The 12,496-nt window shown below is 53.4% G+C and overlaps 1 long non-coding RNA gene across 1 annotated transcript; it reads left to right on the forward strand.

Annotated features, from left to right (window-relative positions):
• Positions 1–3,792: 3,792 nt before the first annotated feature.
• LOC128812897 (uncharacterized) lies at positions 3,793–5,006 on the forward strand. Its single transcript, XR_008438871.1, has 2 exons — positions 3,793–3,909; positions 4,738–5,006. It is a non-coding gene; the product is annotated as an uncharacterized LOC128812897 (long non-coding RNA).
• The last annotated feature ends 7,490 nt before the right edge of the window (positions 5,007–12,496 follow it).

Genomic DNA, 12,496 nt, shown 5'->3' on the forward strand with positions numbered 1-12,496 from the left:
CCAGCCACCAGCCAAAATATATTCCAGATTTGGCTCCAAATGCCACATGTTTGACCCACCTCTGAGGACCACATGTTTCAGACAGATGTGTTGCTCCTCTGTGAAGCACCTTACCAGGGTAATGTCTGTGTGGCACCGTTGTGCAGTCACTGCTTTAGTGCGCGAGCGAGTGCTCAGTCTCGGGGAGATACGCACGCTGCTATCGCTGCCTTGGGTAGGGCTGGCTCTTGGCAGAGATGGGCGAGCCGGGGAGAGCTGGGCCCTGGCTAATCTCCAGAGCCTGTCTGAGTGGTTACATGTGAGGGTGGGAGCCTCACTGCATACGCCACCCTTTATCTGGGTTTCAAGAAAGCCTTTGATAAAGAACCACAAGGCAGACAGCGGCGGCAGCTGAAAGGGTCGGGGATCAAGGTAGCAAAGGAAGACCTGGCTCCAAACCAAAAGGGCCTTGGTGGCTGTCCCGAAGGGTTGGCTCCTGCTTGAGGTGGGATGGGGGTGTTCTCTCCAGAGCAGGGGAGTGGAGGGGGAGAGGGGAAGTGAGGCTGCACTATGGCTGTGCATCCTCCTTGCACATATTTTGCTGCACTCATTCCCTTTGCTCTGCCTCTTGCAAAGACCTAATTTATCTCTGGCAATGGTTTGTTCTGTCCAGCTCAGGCATGGAGAGAGGAATGCCATACATCCCATAGGCACGTGGTGCTGTCCCACGGCATGTCCAACACCCCTGCAGCACTCCCATCCCCTTCGATATTGCCCCAGGTGCACTCTTGGCAAATGTGAGCCTTGAAAGGAGGGAAGAGATTCAGGAGCTCAGGAAATGCTCAAAGCAAATAAGTGTTTTAGCTGAAGTGCTGAGAGCTCTTTCCCTGAGTGCTTGTGGTAAGCTCCATTACCGCCGGGGCTCGGGACCTTCAGTGATGTGCAGGCGGGGAGAGCGCTCCTTAATGCCAGATTGGAGCTGTCTTTCGTAATGCAATTATTCCTCAATAATCTCGAAATTGAATACAATTAGGAAAGGAAGAGGGGGGAGAATGTGCAGTGGTGGTCGGGATCTGTTATGCAGTCAGGGCCACAGGCTCTGGGGCATCTTCTCCACGCGGAGCTGGTTGAAGTGTTTACCTTAACAGTGAGGAGTAAAGAGGAGGGTTTGGGACTCTTCTTTTCCCTTTCATCTTGAAAAATAATTAGGCTCAAAAGTGTTTCAGAAGAGGCTTGCAAGCTTCAAATCAAGCTTCTGAAGAGCCTTATCAAAGCAGCAGCATCTCCGTCTGCGGAACTCCCCCAGGTTACGGAGCTGTGCTGTTGTCCCTGGGTAACCCTTCCCAGCCGGAGGGATCTGAGGCCAGGATGCAGGGATCATAAAATCACAGAATAGTTTGGGTTGGAAGGAACCTTAAAGGTCATCTTGTTCTACCCCTCTGCCACGGACAGGGACACCTTCTATGAAAAGCATGGAGAATCCATCCATGGGTGGAAGTACCCTAAAATCCAACAGAGAGTTTCCTTGCTAGGGCTGATTCTGAAACCCCTGTTGTCAATGTTGTCCCTATCTTTTATCCCTGTAGGCAAATGGTTTCTTTAAACTGACAATTAAATACAGCCGGTGTTGGGGGCTGAAGGATGGAGGAGAATCTGTAGGGTTTGGGGGTCTCCACATCCCTGGGTATGGTTGTAGAGAACACCCCCAGACCCCTCTGTGACTCTAAAGCTTTAGGACTTTCACTAGCAGGGGGGAACCACGGAGCTCCTGGACCACAGCTGGCTTTGTTTCACCATCCCTGGACAGACACTCCCCCCACTCCCAGACAGACACCCCCCAGAGAGACAGCTCACCAGTTTCTGGGAAATCTTAGCCATGGAAAAAAAAAAAAATTCCCAGTCCTGAGTGACTCATGGGGGAGATAATTGCCTACACTGCTTGTTTTTCTTCCTACTTCTGCCTAAAGAAACCATCATCTCCAATGCCTGGCACTGGGACACCACAACTTTCACCATTTCCCTTTGTTTTGTCTGAATTATTCACTCCGGGAGGATGGGGTATGGGGGGGTTGTTTCTCTTGCTGCCAGAGCCCCCAGCAGCAGACACAGCTGGAGATGTGCCTGGTCCCCAGAGGAGCCACCCCACTGTGCAGATTCTGGAGGCTAGAAAGGGTTGTGTTGGCAGACAAAATTTCTCCCTTCACCCCATCCAGTGATTTCATGAAACCTGGGGGACCATGATCACCCCTGGGGCTGATTTTGGATCCCACTGGGCCCATAACTTGGGCTGAAGTCGGGGCAAGGGCCACAAGTACTGCACACATCCCTCCCCAGGAAGGCACCAGCTTTCTTTTTCTCCAGGACTGAGGCTGGAGAAAAGCAACAAAAGCTCTACAGGCAACCCGCAGCTCACATGCCCACTTGTCCTGTCTCAGGGATCCCAATGGAGGGCCCAGCCTCAGTGCCCTGGCCAGACAGGGACTGTGGTACCCCAGCACACACTACAGCCCTGGGTCCTCTGAACACCCCCCACACCGTTATAAAAGCTTTGCTGAATCAGATCTAAACCAGGCCTGGAAATTCCTTTGGCATGAGCTGAGCTGGGGATTTCAAACCACATATAGCTATTTCATTGCAACGCCTGTGCTTTCTTTTAAATATATAGATGTATTTTGATTTGGGGAGGGTGGGGGTTCTGCTGCTTTACCAGCCCCTGGGTTTTGTAGAGTCCCCATCCCAATGCTGTTCAGCATTCCAGGGCTGCCCCACTCCCATACTAAAAGCTCTTTCCTTCTGGCTGCTGGCTCATTAATACAGCTCAATTAATGCTTCCTCCCCTGGTGTCCAAAGGTATTGGATTCCCAGTCCCTTCTCGCCCTGCTCCATTGGTCTGGTACTGAGTACCAGGACTCTTACTCCTCTCTGGGGTTAAAAGGGTTTTTGTGGAGATTTTTCCCTTTCAGGTTTGGGGAGCAGGGATTTCTTATGTGTCGCTGGAGCAACACTGGTGCAGAACAGAGACGCATAACCTTTGTCTTGGCTTTACCTGTGACTTCAGAGCACATTTAAACACATACCCTGGCTAAGTGAGGAACATGGGGTTGCTCACCCCACAACCACCACCCTGTTTCCCAGGGGAGATCCTCCTAGTGCTGCCACAGGGGCATGAACCAGCTCTGATGCCACAAGAGATGGAAACTGGGCAAGCAGGAGAGTTTTTCCAGGGTGGGATTAAAATGTAATCAATTCCACCAGAGGCCCTGCCTACCATGGCTGTGCAGGGCTCCCGTCCCACAGCCCTCTAGTCCCCTTCCCCTGCCCACCTCCATGGAAAACACCTTCACAGGGAGATGCTGGGAGCTTTTAATAGAAAATCAGAAGTTTAAATTGGCACAGCAGCAGCTGAGGTAGTGCTTGGGGCCATGCTGTGCTGACAGTTTATTTAAGGAAAAAAAAAAAAAGGAATAAAAGGAATAATAATAATATTGAACATGCAAAGCAGAGTGAGGGAGAAGGGGACTGTTCCAGCCATGCTTCCTGTTTCTGTTTGGGGAGACTAAGGAAACACTAGCCCCAGGCTCAGAGTAATGGGACATTTAAAGTTTAAACTGCATTGCTTTGCTGTTTGACTAGCAGAGGATGTTTGGGTCTGGGGACTGGGTATGGCTTTAGAGGTGGCATTGCTCCCTGAGCTGGTGGCCCAGACAAGACCTAGCAAGATCCAAAACCCAGGGGCTTCTCTTGGGATGCTCTGCCACAGCTCCCCAGGACAATTACATAAAATATTTCCTTTCCTCCACAGGGAAAGATGGCAGGAAGTCACCTGGCAGAAGCTCACATGGGCAGAATTTTTCCCAAATGCCAGGCAGACTTCTGGTAGCAGAGGGCTCCTTTTGAACAATTTCTCATTGCAACAGCCACAAAAGAGAAGTGAGGAGGAGAAAAATGGGCTGAGCTGCTCCATTTGCTTTGCCAGCCAGATGTTCCCTGGTTGGGACAGGTTGGAGGCTGGAGAAGCAGCAGGGAGGGATGGGGCTGGGTATTGGGTGGGCTGGGCAGGGTGTCAAGCATCTGTGCTTCCATGGAGGGAAAAGACTCTCCAAAGGGGTTTTCTGTTGGAAAGGATTCTATAATTACCTGGTTATAATTATTTCCTACAGTCCCTAGCAGCCCAGCCCCAGCTCAGCATTCCCCCACTGTGGACCTGGACATCTCCACCCCAAATATTTAACATCCAGCCTGTTACCACTTTTCTGGTAGCAAATTCCTTCCCAAATCTCCCCTGCAATTTGTGGCAGGCAAACCTTGTTTGAGTTTGAGGATTTAGCACATTTTTGCTGCACTGCTTTTTTGCAGAGAGGGCTTGGGGCTGTCTGGAGTGTGTTTTGTGTGGTCTGGCCACCCCCGAGCACAGCATCCCACACCCCACCTCACCAGGGGCACCCCAGCATCCATCCTGCCCAGCCCCAGCAGCAGGAAGGCACACCCAAGGACCATCCCTGCAGCCTGGTCCCTCTGCCTGTGCCCCTGCACATCTGGGGCTGCCACTGAAACTCAAGGTCGTTGGGCTTTTATGTTGTTCTTTCTTTTTCCATTTTATGTGGTTTGTGGGCATATAATGGAAGGTGGATTCTGGATGGGTTTGTTCTCTTGCCAGCCTGAATTATTAATCCAGTCGGGCTTCTTTCTTTCTTTCTTTCCTTTTTTTTTTCTTTTTTTTTTTTTTTCTTTTTTTTCCCCCTGTGTATTTTATTTTAGGCAATGACAAAGTCACTGGCTGGTAAGTCTGGCCCTCGCACCGGTCTCCAATTGCATCGCTCACCGAAGCACAGCCGCACCCTGGCCCACGGCAGCAAGAAGCTGCCAGCCCTGGGAAGCGTCCAGGGGTTTATCTGCTGGTGGTGCTGCCCCTGGCTCGGCACAGCCGGCAGGGAGGAGCCCGGGAGTGCCCTGAGCCTCTGTCCTGTGTAATCTATAGCGTTTTGCTGGAAGAGAGGGTTGAAGGGTGAATTAAAGCCTTCTCCTGATGCTGCCTGTGCCAGAGGCGATGAGCACGCAGGGCTGGGCAGCCATACTCACCAAAAGGCACGGCGCTGGGCGATGAGGAGTTAAAAGCCTAGCCAGGGCGGAGCAGGACCAGAGAAGATCCTGTTCCCCCCCGCAGTTTCATCAGCACCCAGAGCCGTTCCCAGCTCCCCCAGGCTGCCCCCATCCCTTGCAAGCCGGGATGTGCTCGCTCCCCATCAATCCCAGTGCAGAGTAACGCAGCCCAGTCCACCGCGGCAGGGACACCCCAGCTACGTGTCCCAAGGTGGAGGGGCAGCCCAAGGCGTCGTCCGCCGCGGGCAGCATTGTGGGCCCCCCCCAAGCCCCCCGCCCCCGCCCGGAGGCGATTGCCGGCAGGAGGCCGCAGGGAGGCGGCGATGCGGCTCTGCTCCCCGGGGCGCGGGCAGCCGTGGCACCCGCCGTGGTTTGGGTGGCCCTGGCCCACCCAGCCGCACCAGGAGCCTTGCTGGCTGAGCGGCCGCGGCTTGTTATGGCTGTATCTGATTGTCCCCATGTGCACCCTGCGTGCCCTCTCCTCTTCCTCGCGGGGACCAGGGCGCTGGAACTACAGTGGGGACCCAACCCTGAGCACACACCAGAGAATCCACATCAGAGGGAATGGATGGGAGCACCCCCGCACGCAGGAGCAATGCCAGGGAGCTGGGGATGCCCGGCTTTGCCAGGTCTCTGCTGGAGGGCCGCTGGGACTGCCCTCCCCTTGAAAGATCCTTCCTTTGACACCAGCGGAGGGGTGAGAGACGCCCCCAGGTTTGCCGCGCTCTGTGCCCGCCTGCTGCCCCATCCACGGGCAGGCATCGAGGCATCACACAGCTGATGGCCTGGGAGCATTTATTTATACCTGCGAGACTGGGAGAGTGTTATTAAACTGAGCATCGCCAAACGGCCACTGCGGAGGGGCGGATGCTCCCTGGCACCGCGGGGCTGACACTGCAATTCCCATCACACAGCGCTGGGCGAGCAGCCTTCTTCTTGGGAGTGAGAACCGGCTTCCCGTGCGCTCGGTGCTAACGAAGCCCCCGGGCGCCCAGGCAGCAGGAGGGCCTGCGGTGACGAGACAAAAGCACTTGTTGAAAGGGGCAGCCAGGTGGGAGCAGCTCCGGCACCTCTCCGGCTCATCACGGCGCGGCTGCAGCGCGCTCGGCTGTGCGGCACCGCCGGCGCTTTGCCTCTTAATTGGTGACCCCCGGCTGGCAGCAGCAATTAGAGCCCCAGCCCTCCCCTCCCCCGGGACACTCATTAACCACCTCTGGCTTTATCCCGCCGGGAGCTGCGGCGCGGGAGGACGGGGGGAAGTGACACGGTGCCGGCCATGTGCGCCCCGCTCTGCCCACCCTGGCTGCAGCGGGGTGACAATTGGTAGCTGCACTAATTGGCCCTGTTGCTGCCAAGTAGCGTTGACTGGAAAGTGGGGAGGTCAGCAGATAAGGGTCATTCTCCTCCTCCGTGGAGCTGGGGCTGCCTGTCCCCAGGGGCTTCTGATTTGCATTTACTCTCTTCCCCGAAGGAGGTTCTGTAGCAAGTAAGCTACCAAGGTGATACTTCACTGTCAGCTCCAGCTCCGGAGAGGGGTAAGATTCAGCAGCAAGAAGAAGAAAAATACTCTGAAAAATGCTCTGACCGAGCATTTGAGGCCAGATACTTACAGTTTTGGTTATACTGAAGCCTATTTTATCCGTGTCTGGCGTAATGTTATTTTCCATAACTTCTAGCTAAACAGAATCATGACACAACCTGTTAATGTCACCTTCTGAACTTGCCATTTTGTGAGACCTGAAAAAGGGGGAAATCACTAAAAACTACAAGTATGAACCCATCTCTGCACACCAGTCTGGGCAGCACAAAACAACCTCCTCTTCTGCCTGTGGAAAGCTGAAGCTTTGCTGAAAAATAGGGACTTCAGTGTAGAAACCTGGGCCTCCAGGTGGGCAGCAAGGGTCTAGCCCTGAAATTACTGCACTGATGCAGCAGGCTGGGAAGGCCTGGTGAAACACAGCACTCATCTTTGCCCTCCATCCAGACATCAGATGACTCCCCTCTGAGATGAGATACCCAGCTCGCCGCAGGAAGCCGTTGCTGTCAAGGACAGATCCTGGTGGCAAACAGCATCTTTGATCTCACCGTGGCTGTTACTGGCAAGGCTGCCCTGTGGGGTTGGCTGCGAACGTGGCGCAGCAGGCTCCCTGCTCCCAGCCTCAAATATCTGTCTGTTCCACTTCGGCCACAAAGCCTCCCCCGGACTAGAAAGAGGGAAAATTACATGCTACGATTTGCAGATCTGGCAGAGATAAATCCCCCACGGAAGGCGCGCCTGGAGATGGCAAGGCCGATAGCGCCAGGCTGAGCGTGTCGTGGGAGCGCCTTATCTCCCGCCGAGCCCACTGCGCTGACACTGGGGCTGTCCTGCTCCCGGGGAGAAGCTGGGAAAGTCCCTCCTGCCCCGCTTGGGGGTGGCAGTGGGCCAGGCCGATCCCATAAAACCCTGAGGGTGGATCACTCCACAGGCAAAATCGTCTTGGATTAAACGTGGGAGAAAAAGCAGAGCAGTTATGCAAAAAGAGTGGCCACTCATGTAGTGAGAGAGTTTGGCCTCAGCTGCTGTTTGGCCTCAGCCAGGCTCAGCAGCATCTTGAAGAGGCAGAAGGGATGGAAAGGACAGACAGCTCCCAGCAGACCATCGGCTAGGAATGATGGGGTGGGTACCAGCCCTTCCAGGACGATGCTGAGTGGGACGCTGAGCGGAAGGGCTGCTGGCTCTCACAGGCTGTCAGCTGAAAGCTGAGACGAGCCCAGGAAGGGGGGAAAAAGCCCTGACGTGTGCCATATTTCATAACATGAGATGTGAAACTTTAATGGGCTCTGCGATATCAAGGAGAACAGGAAGCCCGGACCTGTACGTGGTGCATGAAACCCAACAGCAACACGCGATACCATCACACGCTCCTTCGCCCGCGGCGTCTGCCAGCAGCCCCAGAGGCCAATCCCGCCTGCCTGCACTGCACCAGCTCTTTGCTTAGCTCCAAGACATGAGATACTGACCCCAAGAGCTGCGACAAAGCAGCAAACAGAGTTCTAAATAAAAAGCGATGATGCCCGAGGCCAGGCTCCGGCGGAGGGCGAGCTGGGAAGTCACCGCAGCACTCGGGGCTGGCAGCTGCGGCACCGTGAGTTGTGGCCAGTGCTGTATTTCTCCGTGGCAAAGCTGAGCAGTAAATCCTGGACAGAGGATCTCAGGGAGGCACCAAGGGAGAGTCACTGACAAAATGTATGGCTCAAAGGCAGTAGAGACATGCCATAAATATAGGAGGTGTGCAGGAGAGCTGGCCCCTGCACTTCCTGAGAGGAGGCTCATCCCCTTGCCTGTCCTCTTCTCTCATTTCGGTTTGGCAGTGTTCATTGTTGTTGAAATGCCCCACACTCTGGAAGGAGCTGGTACCTGTTCCTGGCAGCACTGGGGATGGCCACAAGGGTAACAACGGCCTTGACTCACAGCAGCAGCATCAGGAATAAAAGAGAGATGAGATCTGGGGTAGTGACATCTGCAAGCCCTGTCCCTGTCACCACTATCCATGGTTGGCCTCTCCTGGGGTTTACCCCCCTCGCTGCATCTGACAGGCTCACTCATCATTGACCTCCACCAAAACCAAACCTTGTGGCTGTTCCCACACCCTAAGGCCAGAAAAGATGATTTCAGCCATGCCGGCACTTATCCCAGTGAATAAACCTGCAGCAGTCACAACCTCTCTGCCAAGTGACACCAGAGGTGGCCGGTCAGGCTGTGATAGAGAATAATGTGAGAGCTGAATGTGCCAGCCCTTGATGGGTGGCACTGAGGTGGCACTGGGATGGCACAGGGGTGGCACTGGGATGGCACTGGGGTGGCACTGGGATGCAGGCTGACACACAGGCTGTAAGCACACTGGGATCTCATTGCAGGTAGGGGAAAATTAGCTTCTGTACTTCTGAACAGTGGCCAAGGAATTGGAGAACATTATCAGTGAGCTGAAGAAGGAAAGGGAAAAGGTCTCCTGGGAGGATTAACCTGACATTTGATCCCACAGCAGAGATTTACACCCCAGGTATCTATGGGCTTGGGAAGAGAATCCAAAAATGAGTTCAAAGCGATGAGGTGGGAAATCCTGTCAGAAATATGGAGGAATAAAAGCAGCTGAGAGGTGAACTAAGCAATATTTATCCAGGAATTAAAAAGAATGATGAAGAAATAAAGTTCTGTTGATGACTTCACTTTGGGACTTTGTCCTGATCCAGGATTTATAGGCCACATATCTTTCTTATTTGGGGACAGACTTGCAGACCTGTGCCCTTACCCATCACATGAGGCAGCTGTGGGTACCACACATCTGGCTTTCCTGGGCACAGCTGCTGCTTCTGCCTGGAAACCACATTGGGAGCAAAATCTGAGCCTGGGATGAGAAATGATCCCATCCAACAATGACAGCCACCACATTATGATGGGGCAGCTGCAGCCCTGACCTTGAACTAACAGCCTGTTGATAGGAAATTGCAATTCCAAAAAGGAACATGTTCCTCTAGCCCAGAATTCTGATGACAACAGCAGAACCTCAGTGAGCTCATCCCTGCAAAGACATTTCTGTCCGAAAGTGAAGGTTTCATTTCCAAAGGTCTGCATGTTCACAAGTCACAGTGAGGAAGAATAAAGCTATGAAAGAGATTCCAGGCAGGAATACGGACCCAGCAGCGCTTCTGCTGCAGGGGCTGAGAGAGGCACACCGCTCCGGGACTGGACTCGATCTGCGGTGCGAGAGCAGCACAACTCAGCTTCCAAAAACCCTAACCCCTCGTCCGGCAAGTGAGAGAACCGCGGACAGAGCCGGGCTCTGCCCCACGCATGCAGCACGCACCGAGCACAGTCCTCGGGGCAGAGGGGTTAATTACACACCCCAACATCAATTAACCCCCCAAATCAATTAACCCCCGAATCAATTAACCCCCCAAATCAATTAACCCCCCAGCCCGGCCGTGCCCGCCGCTGCCCCGGGCCCCGCTGGCGGCCGCTGCCCCGCCGCGACCCCTGGCGGCCGCGCGGGGAACGGCCCCGGTCCGTGAGCGGCGGCGCCCCGGGCCCGGCGGCTCCGACCCGCGGCCCGTGAGCCCCGAGCGCCTGCAGTGCTCCTGCCGGCCCTCCAGAAAAGGTTTTCTGCCACGTCCATCAGCATTTAGAAGCTCTTTAATGTCTGGGCTACTCCCCGCTGAGTTGTAAATAATTTTTTCCAGCATGAATATTGTTTCCTAACACGTTACTGGGGCCTTCTTTTCCAAAGAGGGATGTGGCTTGGACACGGATGGCGGCAGCTCAGCTGGGGCTCTGGACCGCATTCAATGGCTGATCTTTGTAATTAATTTACCATATTCAGAGTGAAACTCTGCCATTTAGAAACAAAACATTGTATCCTCTCAGTCTCAATATTTTATTCACCGTTTTCTTATGTTCTATCCTGATTTCAGCCCTTAATCAGAACAGGGGTTTGCCTCTGGATTTAACACATGCACTGCTTATGCCTCAGTATGTGCAGTGTTACACCTCAGCATCTGCTGGGATGGCCCCCGACACCTCAGAGGGGGAGACTCAGCCCTGCTCTGCTGAGACCCCACCTGCAGTGCTGTGCCCAGCTCTGAGACCCCAGCATAAGGAGCACAGGGATCTGCTGGAGTGAGTCCAGAGGAAGCTACAAAGATGCTCTGAGGAATGGAGCACCTCTTCTTCTGGAGACAGACTGAGAGGGCTGCAGGTGTTCAGCCTGGAGAAAGGAAGGCTCAAGGGATGCCTTAGAGCCTGTTCCAGTACCCAGAGGGGCTCCAAGAGACCTGGAGAGGGACTTTTGACAGGGGCATGGAGTGACAGGATGAGGGAGAATGGCTTCAGACTGACAGAGGGCAGGATTAGATTGGGTATTAGAAAGAAATTCTTCCCTGTGAGGGTGGTGAGGCCCTGGCACTGGTTGCCCTGACAAGCTGTGTCTGTCCCATCCCTGGAAGTGTCCGAGGCCAGGCTGGACAGGGCTCTGAGCAAGCTGGTCTAGTGGAAGGTGTCTGTGCCCATGGCAGGGGGTGGACTGGATGATTTAGGGATTTAGGGTCCCTTCCAACACAAAACATTCTAGAATTCTCTGATTCTATGCCATGCTCCCTCAGCCTCTGGGGATCCAGAGAAACCCCCAGGAGACAAGTTATTTCTTTTGCCTGTGTAAAGCAGAGCCCAGATGCCCAAGCACACAAGCTCTGGCTGTTGGAGAAGTAGCAGTGCTGCAATGTGACGCTGGGAAATTACACAGTCAACAGAGCTGCTCTAATGAGAAAATGAACCAGCCATCATATGGTGTTGGTTTAGTACTCAAGTATGAAGAATAGGGGAAAGGGAGGAAAATAATGCCAAACCAACCTCAACCCCCCAGGAGTTTAGAGAGGTGCTTTGTGCAAACACGCTGCTTTTACCCCAAGGAGGAAACAGTGCTGCTCCCCGCACCCGTTCCGGGCTGCAATTCACCTGGTTCCGGCAAATCAGGAACAAAGTCCCCAGCTCTATTAAAAGCCACCTCTTGTGGCATCTTGAACGTCTGAGCAGCTCAACGTTGCTTTGTAAGAGGCTGGTGAGGGTGAAGGAAATGAAAGCGTCGTTCAGCATGACGCCATTCAGCTCTTCCCCACAAGACATGATGCTTTTGTCATTTGAGGCACCTGGTAGCTTCCAGAAGTGTGGGCCAGCATCTCCCTCAGAAACTTTTGAAATCCTCATGCTTTTTTCTAAAAATTGTGTGTTTGGGATCTGGTGAGAGCTGGTCTTGCTGGGGAATGCAACACTCTGTGACTACCTTTCACCTCCTATGGCTACAAAAATGAAACATCCTTTGGAAGGAGTCCCAGGGCTGGTGTCTAAAGATAAAAATGAAGCCTACTTTGGTTTCTTTTAGAAACCTGAGTGTCACCTCTTAGCAAAGCAAGTGCACCCCACAGCCAGGCTCCAGGCTATTAAACTGACAAGGTTTCCTGAGCAGTGCAACCCCAAATCTTCCCAACACCAGGGTAGATCTGCCCTACTCAAGACTATGACTGAAAGGAGCTGCAGAAGGCTCTGGGTTTTAATCAGATACCCAGTTTATATGAAATTATTTTTTGAAATCCACTCTATTAAAACTTTGACAAAATACAAGTCTCCCTTGAAATGCTCTGTGACCAAGGGTGTCCTGCTGCCCAGTCAGCCAGCTTGGGGAAAACACAGGAGTTCAGCTAAGGCCATCCTATAAATTGAAGTTGATTTAGAAATCTGAGCCATCTGCAGCATGTGGAGTTTGAATCACCCACACTGAGTCCCCTCAGTGAAGGCAGACCTGTGTTTGGGGAAGACATAATTAGAAGAGATCCCAGATCATTAACTTCATTACTGCAGCTGTGATTAATAGCAGCAGCAGCAGTG

Source organism: Vidua macroura, chromosome 11 (assembly GCF_024509145.1).
Source record: "Vidua macroura isolate BioBank_ID:100142 chromosome 11, ASM2450914v1, whole genome shotgun sequence".
Classification (NCBI taxonomy): Eukaryota; Metazoa; Chordata; class Aves; order Passeriformes; family Viduidae; genus Vidua; species Vidua macroura.